Source organism: Myotis davidii, unplaced genomic scaffold, assembly GCF_000327345.1.
Source record: "Myotis davidii unplaced genomic scaffold, ASM32734v1 scaffold540, whole genome shotgun sequence".
Classification (NCBI taxonomy): Eukaryota; Metazoa; Chordata; class Mammalia; order Chiroptera; family Vespertilionidae; genus Myotis; species Myotis davidii.
In genome coordinates this window covers 576,457-588,741 of record NW_006292916.1, presented here as the reverse complement: position 1 = coordinate 588,741, position 12,285 = coordinate 576,457, and the positions used below count along the sequence as shown (strand labels likewise).

Below are 12,285 nucleotides of genomic sequence, written 5' to 3'. Positions count from 1 at the left end.
AGTCTCCCCCTCCCCCCAAAAGACTAGAGCTTCCTTCTTCCCATCCTGCTGGCTGTCACCTTCATGAGGGCAGGAGTGACCGGTGGAGGGTAAGGCCTCTGACCTGTCACCAAGCCTGCCTTGGAGGCCCTGCCTCATTCAAGTTCTGCTGGCGGTTCCAGGCCCGGGGCTCTGCTCTTCCGCCTGGCCAGCTATCGCTATGTCTGCCATGAAGAGCTATCTATCCATGAGCATAGCGCCCTGTTCCCAGATGCCTTCGCCATCTCCTGCTTGCTTTGGAAACAGGCTAAAACCCACTAAGGCACTGAAGTTGTAGCCAGAGAAGCAAAGAGCTTTTGAAAATTCCCTTCCCCCCATTCCCAGGATCAGCCTCCTCCTAAGATGGGCATACTTGGCCTTAGACTTAGCCACCCCACTGTTCCCTCTAGTGACTCCTCAGGACTATAGTAAACACCATGGAGTATAGGAAGGACACTAAGAATGTTTTGGTACCCAGGGACCCCCATGCTCCTACATAGCAGCTGCCTTTATCAGAGGCATTGGGACTCTGATCAACTAGCTGAACTTGCAACTTGCATCCAGTCCATTGGAGCTCCTCTAGCAGAGGTATTTCATTGGAATGGAACAGTGTTTGCTGAGAGATGTGTGGCCAGCATAAAAATGGAGAATGAGCAATGTTAGAAAATCAGTGCCCAGGACATCTGTAATTTTCTGGATTTCTTAACATAAAAGAGATATCTTATGCCAGTTTATCAAGCAGTTTGTGGTTTTTGCCCTATTTGTGTTTTAAATAACTAATTTGCATTTCCAAGTAAATGTAGACCTTTTCCTCTTCTGGGCAGTTCTGGGCAGAGTTTTAAATGATTTGTTTAAATGTGAGACTGAAATTTAATAGTTTATGATAACCAATGTGCATGTATTTCCCCCCCAAATGTGTGTTAGTAAACTTTGTAGCTCACAGATGTGTAAGATGAAACTGTTACATCATCATAACCCTTGTTTTAATCTTGGCAAGAAATGATCTGTCCTGTGGGAACTGTCTGGATTAGCTGTTAAATAGGGAAGATCCTTTCAACTTAGTTCACCCTGACACCCCGGTCCCCCCAGTGAGGTTGGCCTTCCCAAAGGTGTTTCTGTGATTCTGTTTCCCATTGATGGAGTGCAATATTTGGATTTTGTTTTGACCAGCATGGGGAAATTAACAATGACTATTTTAATAGTCTGTATTTCTGTGAAAGTAAGGACTTGGCAACATTTTCATATACTCTAAGCCCCCTTCTAAAGAGAGGAAGAATAAAATAGATCAAAGCAAATGTGAGAGGAGGATGCTCTCTCTTGGGTCAGATGGAGGGCAGACTCAAAAGTTAGGAGGTGGGATAGGCTGTCATTAACTTAGTGGTGGGGATCCAGGAACAGCTATTCACACTTTGCCCATGGATGGTGGGAGGAGAGAACTAAAATAGTTCTTGAATACAGGCTATGCAGGCATGTTGGAGAGCTGGAAATTCTCTCTAAATTAGCATTCAAAAGGGTAAAAAAGGCACTGATGTGTGCAATGTGTTTGGGAGTGCTGGATAAGTCACAGTGACATAGAGCTGACAAGCAAGACTGGGAGGAGAAGACTCTGGGACAATAGTTAGACACACATTTTCTTGTAAGATAAAGACTAGCAGGCTCATATCGATTCTCACACACAAACAAGATCTAAATAAAGGACTGTCCTTCCACAGTGTTCTGTTCCATAACAAATGCTTTAAAGAGCTTTTAGAGCACATTTTGGCACCCGTACCCGGACTTTCTCCTCCGTTGGCTGTGCACTATCAGATGTACAAACGTGGAAGGTATCCTGTGTTGGGGCTGAGTTCTAGGGGTCAGGTGCTTGTGTGCTTTGTAAGTAGAAGAAAAAGTGGAAGATTTGTCTTCTGTCAGTGGAGGAAAGATCAGGGTCTGAGAAGTTGCCTTTTGTGTCCTCTTTTCTGACTCCCATCATACCTGCAAATAAGCTTCACGGAATGTCTTTATCATTAGACATGAAACTGTCAAGCCAGTTAGAATCCCAGGTTATTATAGTTAAAAGAGATCTTCAGGCCTTCAGGCCCCTCTCCCCTCCTGAATCAGACCCAGTATGTGGGTCCCTCTTCTAGGATGGGAACGGAGCCCCTTCCCAGGCAGCCCACTTCAGTTACTCTTCCTTGCAGAGAGGCCTGTTTTTTGGTGATTAGAACTGGGTTCATCTCATGCCCATGTGTGCAACTTGTCCCTCTGACGGATTCTTCTTCCTTCATGTAATACATAGTCAGGTGGTGGAGGATGCCCAGGTCCATAGTTTATTTCCTGGCTAAGACGTCTCCAGATGCTTCAGTTGTTGCCATACATGACAGACTTTGCTGTACTGACTGCTCCACTGGACATGTCTCTTCAGCATGGCACCCAGCACGCAGCCTGCAGGCCCTGTGTCTTCTAACCAGGAGGAAGGAAGAATGGACACTGCCTCCATGCCTGAAGCCTACAGTTGATGCATTAGGCTTTTAGCACATGCTTCTCTTTGGAGACCACAGTCACCGAACCTTTATGGGATTATACTATGCCAGGGCTTTCTCAGCCTACGCTTGTGTGACATGTTGCACAAGAGAGGTTTCATCTGAATAGTTTTTGAGTTATTAGATCTCTCCTATTAGGATCTTTTTTATTTCTGTTTTTGCCTTGGTCCTTGGTATTTGTTATCTGTTCCAGAACTTGTCATGCCTTCAAAATAACAACAACAACAAAAGCAACAATAATAATACCAAGTTTATTTTGTGTAGCCCTATGAAGTTTCAAAACCTTTGACATATATTTCCTTTCATTAAGAATGTTGAGTAATCTGAGGCCAGTCTTAACACTGAGCATTTCTTTGGAGTTTAAATCAGTGGATGTGAGCACACTTGAGTGGGCTGAGGCCCAGTGTTCAACTTCCTGATGTCACTTATAGTTCTGTATTATATCTCCCAGTCATGTTGGAAGATATTGTCAGTGCCTTCCTGAAAAGAAAAGCCTAATAAATTCCTGCAGAGTCGCTCAGGGGACATTTCTGGGGGAACTGAGGCGGGAGGAGGGGTTGCTTGGCCTCCTTGTCCCTCACCAGCAGTGCCTGTGCTGCCCAGCGGCCAGGTACTTCTGAGATTTTACTCAGCCAGGTAAAAACATCAACCCTGCTGATTCTAAAATATTTTTCTTAATAACTTGCATAGTTTATTCCGCATCATTCTGAGTGAACTCTTACTGGTTTCTAATGCTCACCACTTACTTTGAATAATTACTAGAATTTTGCAAAAAGTCAATGTCAGCTAAACTTTCTAAGCTCCGTTCTTTTTCTGTAAATGAAGTTTGGGATGCTTGTCTATCTCCAGTCATCTGCTGTTTCTTCTGTTCTCCATGAATTCTCAAAGATTGCTAGCTTTTACTCTGTAAGGACACCTGAGAGTTGTTTAAATATCCCGAGAAGTAATTTGTATTCTTTTTCTGGTACTCAAGACAATAAAGTGACTCAGTACAATTTAATTAGGATTAAAAATAATACAATTTAATTGCGATAGTAATATTTAAAAAAGAACCCACTGTTAGGTCATGCTAATGGTGTTTTAATTATTTCGTGTAGTATATACAACACAACAGGGAACATCTTTATGCATACCTATTTTTAGAAATTGACTAATAAAAAATGCATGCATGTGGTATGGAAAGCAGATGGTAGGGTAACATTTCTTGCCATCTCTGCCTCCAGTTTCACTCTTCAGAAGCAACCATGGTTACCAGTTGCTAATGTATCCTTCCAGAAATATTCAAAGTATATTTTCATTTATATATTTTTCTCTCACAAACAGTAACATTATATACACTGTTCTATGCCCCCTTTTTTGCCTATATTAGGAATGGATGCATAGAGAGCCCCTAATTCTTTTCTGTGTCTGCACAGTATTCCATTGTGTGATTGGGTCATAATTTATCTAATTAGTCACCTAAAAGGGGGGCATTTAGGTGGTCTCCAGTCTTGGCTAATATACAATATAGAATGAAATCCTGGCACCAATGAAATTCTTAGCAGTGGAGAGTCAAAGTGGGCTGCATTTTTATTTTGCTAGATGTTGTCAAAGTGCTCTCTACAGAGATCTTACTAAAAGTTACACTTCCATCAGGGATGTGTGAGGTGCTCTTCCTCCCTGCAATCCTTCCTGGGCCAGGGAGTTAACCACATTGCTAAATGTCTCCTGGCTGGATATGCAAGAAGTTGTATTTGGTCATGGGTATGGACTTACATTTGTCTTGCTTTGAGGGGGTTAAATATCTCCCTGAAGTTGGTTGAGCCATTGTGTTTCCTTGTCTTTGAACTGTCTCTCCATGTTTTGGCTTCATGTGTATGCATGTTGGGGAGTGTTATTTTCTTACTGATTTATAGACATACTTTATGCACAAAGTCAGTTAACCCTTTTGGATGTCTTGTAAATAAATGCTTTTCCCTGGTTTGTTGTTTGACTTTTGATTGTGTTCATGGTGTTTTTGTTAGGCAGAAACTTTGGGTTTGGATAGCGTCAAATGAATTAATCCTTTCTTTTTAGTAGTTTCTGGATTTTGTGCTTGACTTAGGGCTTCCCTAATCCTGGAATGTTAGGGAAAAAACCTGTGTTTTCTTCTAATAGTTTTATGACCTCAGTACCTCTTTAATTTGGTGTTGCAGCTTTTACTGAGCGGTTAGGCTAAATTGCTAGAAAGGAAAATAAATACTAGGCCAGAGGATATAACCGCATTTCACGCAGGCTTTCTCTTGCTCATAACAATGTCTTAAACCTTGAATGTGTCAGAGGCCCTCACTGATGGGAAGATTGGAAGCTAAACAGTCTCTGAGCAGCATTTTCCATCTCCCTTTAGGAGACAGCTAGTTGTGTGCAGTGGGTCTCACCCCCTTTCATCTTCTCGTTCTGAACTAGCTGCAAAGCATCTTTTTTCTTTTTTTGTCGTGTCTTTAGTATTTTTTTCAAGTCTCAATTCATTTTGGCCATTGGTCCAAAGTAGAATTGAACTAAAAGTTGATGTCAGTTAAAAGCATGTTGGACTCTCTGAATGTCAGTTCTGGGGTCGCCACAAACCAGTGGTATGTGGGAGCCAGCCTGGCTTCTCCAAACCCTGCGCCAGTGTGCACATCTGCATCCAGCTGCACACTCAGGAACATCGTGTCGGTGGCTTGAAACTGCTGTGGTGGGAGCACTGACAGGCATGGGAATTGGCACAACAGGGTTTATTTTTTTCTTCAGAAAGCTAGTTATTAAGGAATTATCAGCCCACTGAGCTTGACCCTGGTTCACAATTTCCTTTAAAAAATAAAAAACCCAAAACCAAAAACAACAACTTTCCTTTTCCCTCTTCTTTCATAGATATGAGGGCCTATTCTGAGCCAAGCGTTGTGTTGTGTGTTGGGGATAGGCGGAAATAGATAGTTCAATTCCTATAGAGCCTATAGACTAATGAGGGAGATAAACCTTAATAAATTAAATAGTAACTTTTTAATTACAAACAGTTAAATGTGTGGAAAGAAAGGGGAATGAGAGACTAGAAGAGCCTGCCTAGACTGACTGGTCTCTGAGTGAAGCCAACAGGAGATGAGCTCTGAGTAGGAGAGGAATGCACAAGAGGGGTGTGTGTGTGTGTTTTCCAGAGTGAGGAAACAGCATCTGCAAGAGCCCTATGGTGTGCAGGAACCTGGGATTGATAGAAGGCTCTGTAGCTGGGAACATGGGTAGGGGTGGCTTATAAGACTATTAACCATGAGATGAACTCATCCAGCTGAGGGATGAATGGGATGGAGGGCAGCAGGGGAGAGCCTATGGGGTGAGGGGAGGGCCTAGGGCCCAGCCTGTGCCTGCGATGGGGACTTGGGGCTATGCAGGTAGGCAGAGGGGAAGGGGGGGCATTTGAGAGGGGTAGAGGCAGCTGGACCAAAGGTTCCATGGGAAACGGGGCCTGTTAGGCTGCTGAAAGGAGACCGCCTGGCCCAAGGAAGGGTCCTGAGGAAGAGTTGTGGAAAGCATGCTGGGGCTGCAGGTCCAGACCAGACTTTGGGCAAATGGGCCTGGAACCTGATCCCAGGTCTGTTGATAGCAAACAGCACTGGCTGTGGAGTGTTCTAGTGTTTTCCATTGCCCTCCTGCTCACAAGGGGAGGATGCTAATTAAATTTCCACAAGGCTGAAAGGCACTGATACGGGAAACCATCGGTCTAGAATTTACTTCCACTCAGCTTCACCTTTGCCAAATGCCTGGTGTAGGTAAAGAGGTTGTTAATGACATACATTATCTTCTAGTCCAAAGTCCTCAGTTTATAGATGAGAAATCTGAGGATTGGAGAGGGGAGGGCCTGTGACTTGTCCAAAGCCACCAGGATTAGGGTTAGAATCCAGCTTTCCTCACCCTGCAGGGCATTCTTGCCTCTGCCCCCAGGGGAGAGGGTTGTTCCTTTTAACTAGCCCAGCAGAGACGGTCTCCTGCCCAAAGTGCCCATAACTCTGTGGAGGAGGAGGTGCAGTTAGTTATACTGTGACTCTGTGAGGGTGGGCTTGTGCAAACCGCCTCTCTGGGCAGATTTCTCTAACCTCTGCTCCTTCTGCCTTCGTTTCCCACTTGCCTGGAACCACCTTTCCTCCTTCCTTCAGCTGATAGTTCCTGCTCACCCTTCAGATTAGCTCAGTCCTCATCCGGCGCCCCCAGCACCAGCTGTCCCTTTGTCATAGCACTCACTGTGTGTGATCAGAATGGTGTCTGTCCATCCCCCACTGGAGGTGTGTCTTCCTGGTCTTTCGCCCACAATGTCGTCATAAATGCCTGAACCCACCTGAAAACTTGATGTTATGAAAAGAGTGGGAGTTTTCAGCTCGGCAGGTGTGGGTTCAAGTCTTGACTGAGCTGCTCATGACGAGTTCACCTTTGAGAGCTGCAGGAACCTCATGAGCAAACCAGGTCATTACTCACCTTACTGGAAGGCTGTCCTCAGGGTTGAAGGAGAGCAGCTGGGGAGGCCCTCCCTTCTGGAGCCTAGCAAACAGGAGGCACCTGGGGAATCTCAGACCCTTCTTCCTGCATCCTGGGGTGAGGGCTGGCTAAGTCATCTGAGAGGTGCCTCAGTGGGGAGGAGCTGACGGGCCACACCTGGAAGGGTGATTATTCCTTGGAAGCGCCTAGGTGTCTGTCACCTTCCTGTATAGCAGTGGTTCTCAACCTTCCTAATGCCGCAACCCTTTAATACAGTTCCTCATGTTGTGGTGACCCCCAACCATAAAATTATTTTCGTTGCTACTTCATAACTGTAATTTTGCTACTGTTATGAATCATAATGTAAATATCTGATATGCAGGATGTATTTTCATTGTTACCAATTGAACATAATTAAAGCATAGTGATTAATCACAAAAACAATATGTAATTATATATGTGTTTTCCGATGGTCACTCGGAAGGGTCACTCGACCCCCAAAGGGGTCAAGACCCACAGGTTGAGAACCGCTGCTTTAGAAACTGATGGTGTGGGAGGCAGGTGTGCCATTAAGATAAGACATCTGGATCCGGAACCAGAGACCTGCAGGGGTTTGTCTAAAAGACCCTTGAAAGGGTCTGTTTTCAGAGCTCTCATCTGAAAACAAAACAGGTCTCCAGCCACAGGGCGCTGAGAGGGTCTGGAAAGGACCTTCCTGGGGGGCCAAGGCCCTGAGGACCAGAGAGCTCCACTGGTTAGAAGTTGGGAAAAATCAGAGAGAAAGTGGCATTTTAGAGTTGATGATAACCTTGAGCTGTAATGGCAGGGATCAGAGACCTAACTTCAGGGTGAGGGGCCCACTTCAGAGCGGCCCTGTCCCACCTGGAGTGCTATTCTTGCTGGGTTTTTGTGGGAGAGCATTGCCTTTGATCTCACTAGTCTACAGACTTTGATCTTTCCTGAGTTGGGATTTAGTAGTTTTGTTCTTTCATTTGCTCAGTGTTTGTGCAATGCTGGTCATTACCCACAGGCAGACCTCCTCCCAACCGTGCCTTACAGATTGCCGAGGCCTACGTTCTGGGAAGGGGGCAGTGGTTATTGATTGGTTTAAGTGGAGTTCCTCTGAAGTAAATCGTTGCTGTAATAGAACAACACTACGGCCCGCCAGGCCATGCATTTGCGAAGTATATACCCTATCCAACATCTCTTCTTAGGTTACAAGTACAGAAAACAAATTTCAAATTACATAAATAAAATGGAAAAGAAACATATTGGGAAGATGCATGAATGATTGCATAGGGAACCCTAGGGTTGGATCTGAGATCAGAACATGTGTGTCGGGGAGGCATCTTCAAGAGCCCTGCTGCCAACCCTCGTTCTTCCAGAAGCCACATCGGCTCTCCTCTCGTCCCCTTCTCCAGAGCTGGCCCCCTTCCCCTCCAGACTGCCTTTGTCTGCGGCTGTTATTCCCCGGCCCCCGGTCGGCAATGGCCAGCATGGAGGCCAGTGTTCCTCTGTCAAGCTCCAGGTTCCCGGACTGGATCTGATGTTCAGCTTGGGCTGGGGTGGGGAAAGGCAGGCTTCAGAGCAATGTGCTGGGCTACCTAGGGCCGTGTGTGTGTGTGTGTGTGTGTGTGTGTGTGTGTCCCCTTCAAACCATGGGACAGGAGCTGGTCTTCAATGGGGTAAAAGGGGATTAGGATTTTTGGGGGGCAATTAATCAAGAATAATTGAATATTGATGATTTGACATTTAAATGCTTTACACAAAGTATTCGTTTTCTTCACAAGGACTCAGAATGTAACTTACCTGGCTGTTTAAACTGTTTACGTTTGGTATGAAATTGGCAAGAATACCCCTTCTGATGCTTATTTTCTGGAAAAAATTATAGATGGCCTTAGTTATCAGCTCCTGATCACAGCAGGAGCTTGGAACAAGCCCTTGGGCAGTCACTGAAGCAGTTTGGCAAATTCCCCTCCACCCCTGCCCCCTGCAGGTCTCCAAACCTTCCTTCTAATCAGGACCAGCTGAGAGCTGAGGGGCCCAGTGAGAAATGAAAAGGCAGAGCCCCTTGTTCAAACATTATCAAGGTCAAGACAGTGACAGCCTGGCACGAAGCCAAGGCCCTTCTGAACGGGCCCTGCTTCTGGACCCCCAGCCTGTCATCCGTCACAAAACAGGTTGTCACCACTACAAAGCTTTGCTGTGCTTTGTATCTTTCTCTAGGTTTCTGGTGTTAAAAGTGACCCATACTCCTGGGCCTGTTTTTCTCAGGGAACGTTCCATAGGCCTGCCACGTGTTGTTTTGCACTGTGAGTTAGCTCGAGGCCTACAGCACCTGAAGGAGCCAGGCGCCTTCTCACATTTGAAAAGGCTGCTCCTGAAGCGAGCCAGCGGTTTCCTTATCTGAGGAGTGAACCGAAGAGCTGAGTCATGGGAGCATGTGGTAAAGAATGTTAAGTCATTAGGAATGCTAGTTAAATGTTTATCAGCCTTTTTTTAAAGTGGGAAGGAGGGTCAGTCCTTTATATAGTTTAATTCTACTAGGTAACAACCACACTTTATTTCTTAGTGTCATTTAAAGAATAAACACAGGGCGATGATGCCGGCATTAAACAACCACAAGCATCCCAGTGCTCATACTAAATTATGGACGGTTATGCGCTCAGCATCATGGTTTGCACTGCAGCGTGTTTCCTCCCAGATTAGATTAAAAGCTGTTTTCTCTCCGTGTGTTTAAAATATGCCTTACAAACTGGGCACCCCTGCTTGCTACATGCTCGGAATGCCACTGCTCTCCAGTGGAGACACATGAGTTCTTGCAGTTAACACAAAGGCTTGTGTCCTACTGAAACATTTTAAATTGTGATAAAATACACGTAATATAAAACTTACCATCTTAGCCATTTTTAACTGTACAGTTCAGTGGCATTAAGTATATTCGCATTGTTGTGTAACCAACACCACCATCAGTCCACAGAACTTTTTCCTCTTCCCAAACTGAAACTCTGCTCTCCCCATTCTCCGCTCCCCACAGCCCCTGGCAGCCACCATTCTATTTTCTAACCCTGTGAATTTGCCTACTATAGGAACCTGATATAAGTAGAACCAAACAGAATTTGTTCTGTTGTGACTGGCTTATTTCACTTAGCATAATGTCCTCAAGGTTCATCCATGTAGTAGCATGTGCCAGAATTTCCTTCCTTTTTAAGGTTGAACATATCTCATTATATGGCTAGACCACACTTGGTTCACCCCTTTACCCATCAGCAGATGCTCGGGTTGCTTCCACCTTTCGGCTCTTGTGAATAATGCTGCTATTGACATAGTGTTGTCTGACTTTTTGAAGATAGCTACATACAACTCCTCCATCCCTCCTCCCCCGCTGTCAGGTGATTTCTGCAGCCACCTGTGTAGCACTTGACCCTGATTTTTCTCTCAGAACATCTGCTCTGTGGCAGACCTTCTGCTGTGCTCTGGGTAGGTGACAGATGGATATATCGCTTCTGCCCTGAGCAGGAGCCAGTGGTATAGCTGAGACCTTTAGTAAGTGGAGGATTCCAGGGCAGTTATGGGATGAGCTGAGACATAAAGGGCTGGGAACTGAGAGTGTGGGGCGGGAAGGGGGGCAGGATGCTATTGCATGTGAACTGGCCCAAAGGAGGGCTGGGGTTCGGACAACCCTACAAGACAAGGAGAGAGGCCTCCGAGGAACCAACCCTGCTGACATCTTGATCTCGGACTTCTAGCCTCCAGAACTGTGAGGGATAAGTTTCTGTGGTACTTGTTTCAGCAGCCCAAGATGACTGATACACCTGGGAGCTACCACAAATGGGTGAGTGACGGAGGATTCAGGCACTGGGAGAAGAGGAGTGGCCAAGAGACAGAAGGAAAATCAAGAGCAAGCACACTCCCCTGTCATAAGAGATGAAGGAGTGTGGAGGACTGACCGGTCACTGCCAAAGCCACACAGAGATCACCTGAAACCGCTGAGGCTGTTCTGAGGAACCGAGCAACAGGGGAGCCTGACCTGTCTGGGGCATAGAGACCATGTGGCCAGCAAAGCAGGAACCTGGGCACAGCTGGTGCTTGCCCGGAGCACAGACCAGTGGAGGAGAGGGCAGCAGCTGCTTCCCCCGCACAGTGGTTTCCAGGAAAGGCCCCCACTCACCTGTGTGCTGTGGGCAAATGCAGAGGCTGAGAGGGAGCTTAGGACACAGGTGGATGGGCACCGAGCCCCAGCGGACAGGGGCCTGGGCTGGAGCATGTCCTCCTGTCTCTTCTGTTGTTTCTTAGTTTAAGAACCTCAGATGCTCCATAGCCCATTGGGGAAACATCAAACCGACCCCCAGGAACTGACCATGGACCTCGGGGTTGGGTCCTAGGTCCTCCTCCAGGTCCCTGCCCCTCTGCACCATCCCTTCATAGCATTTGTTGGCTCCTTGGCAGATGAGGCCCTTTTTCAGTCCTTTCCATTCCTGTCTCCACCCCAAATGGTCTTTATACGCCAGACCATGTGGGGCTCACCTGATGCTGGGTCCCTCAGGACTGCGTCAGTGGTTTCTGTTGGCCTCTGTGTGGCCTTGACAGTGACTGGTTAGGCCTCGACTATCTCCTTATGACAGGGGAGTGTGCTTGCTCTTGATTTCCCTTCTGCCTCTTGGCCACTCATCCTGATCTCTTGCCTGAACTGGTATTCGCTTGCCTTTTACGTGTATTTGCTCACCTCCTTGCGGTAGTTCCCAGTGTATCAGTCAGCTTGGGCTGCTGAAACAAGTACCACAGAAACTTACTTCTCACACTCTGGAGGCTGCAGTCCGAGATCAAGGTGTCCGCAGGTTGGTTCCTCGGAAGCCTCTCCCCATGGCTTGTTCATGGGTGTCATCTCTCTCTGTGTCCTCAGAGGGTCTTCCCTCTGCATGTGTCTGTATCCTACTCTTTTCTTACAAGGACACCAGTCCTGTTTGATTAGGTCCCACCCCACGGACCTCATTTTACCTTAAATACCTCAGGAGCACCTGAGGTTCCTAAAGATCATATCTCCGAATAAGGCCAAATCCTGAGGTACTGGGGTCAGTACTTCAACATGAGGGTTTGGGGTGAGAGAACAATTCAGCCCTTATCTCCGGTTTTCCAGCTCACACCCTAAGTGCAGCGGCCCCCAGTCTCTGTTCTGTGACCCTGACATTTCCTTGAAACACAAGGCTTAGCTAAGTATTTGGGTACCTGCTGGCCTGGGCCTCTTATCTGGCCTCTGACCTTATCCACCCCACCCCACCCCACCCCC

General features: G+C 46.5%; 1 protein-coding gene across 1 annotated transcript in view; it reads left to right on the top strand.

Annotated features, from left to right (window-relative positions):
- Window positions 1–12,285, top strand: part of SLC22A23 (solute carrier family 22 member 23) — a gene marked incomplete at its 5' end in the record, with an annotated part of 167,320 nt that overhangs the window by 864 nt on the left and 154,171 nt on the right. The window lies entirely within an intron of this gene.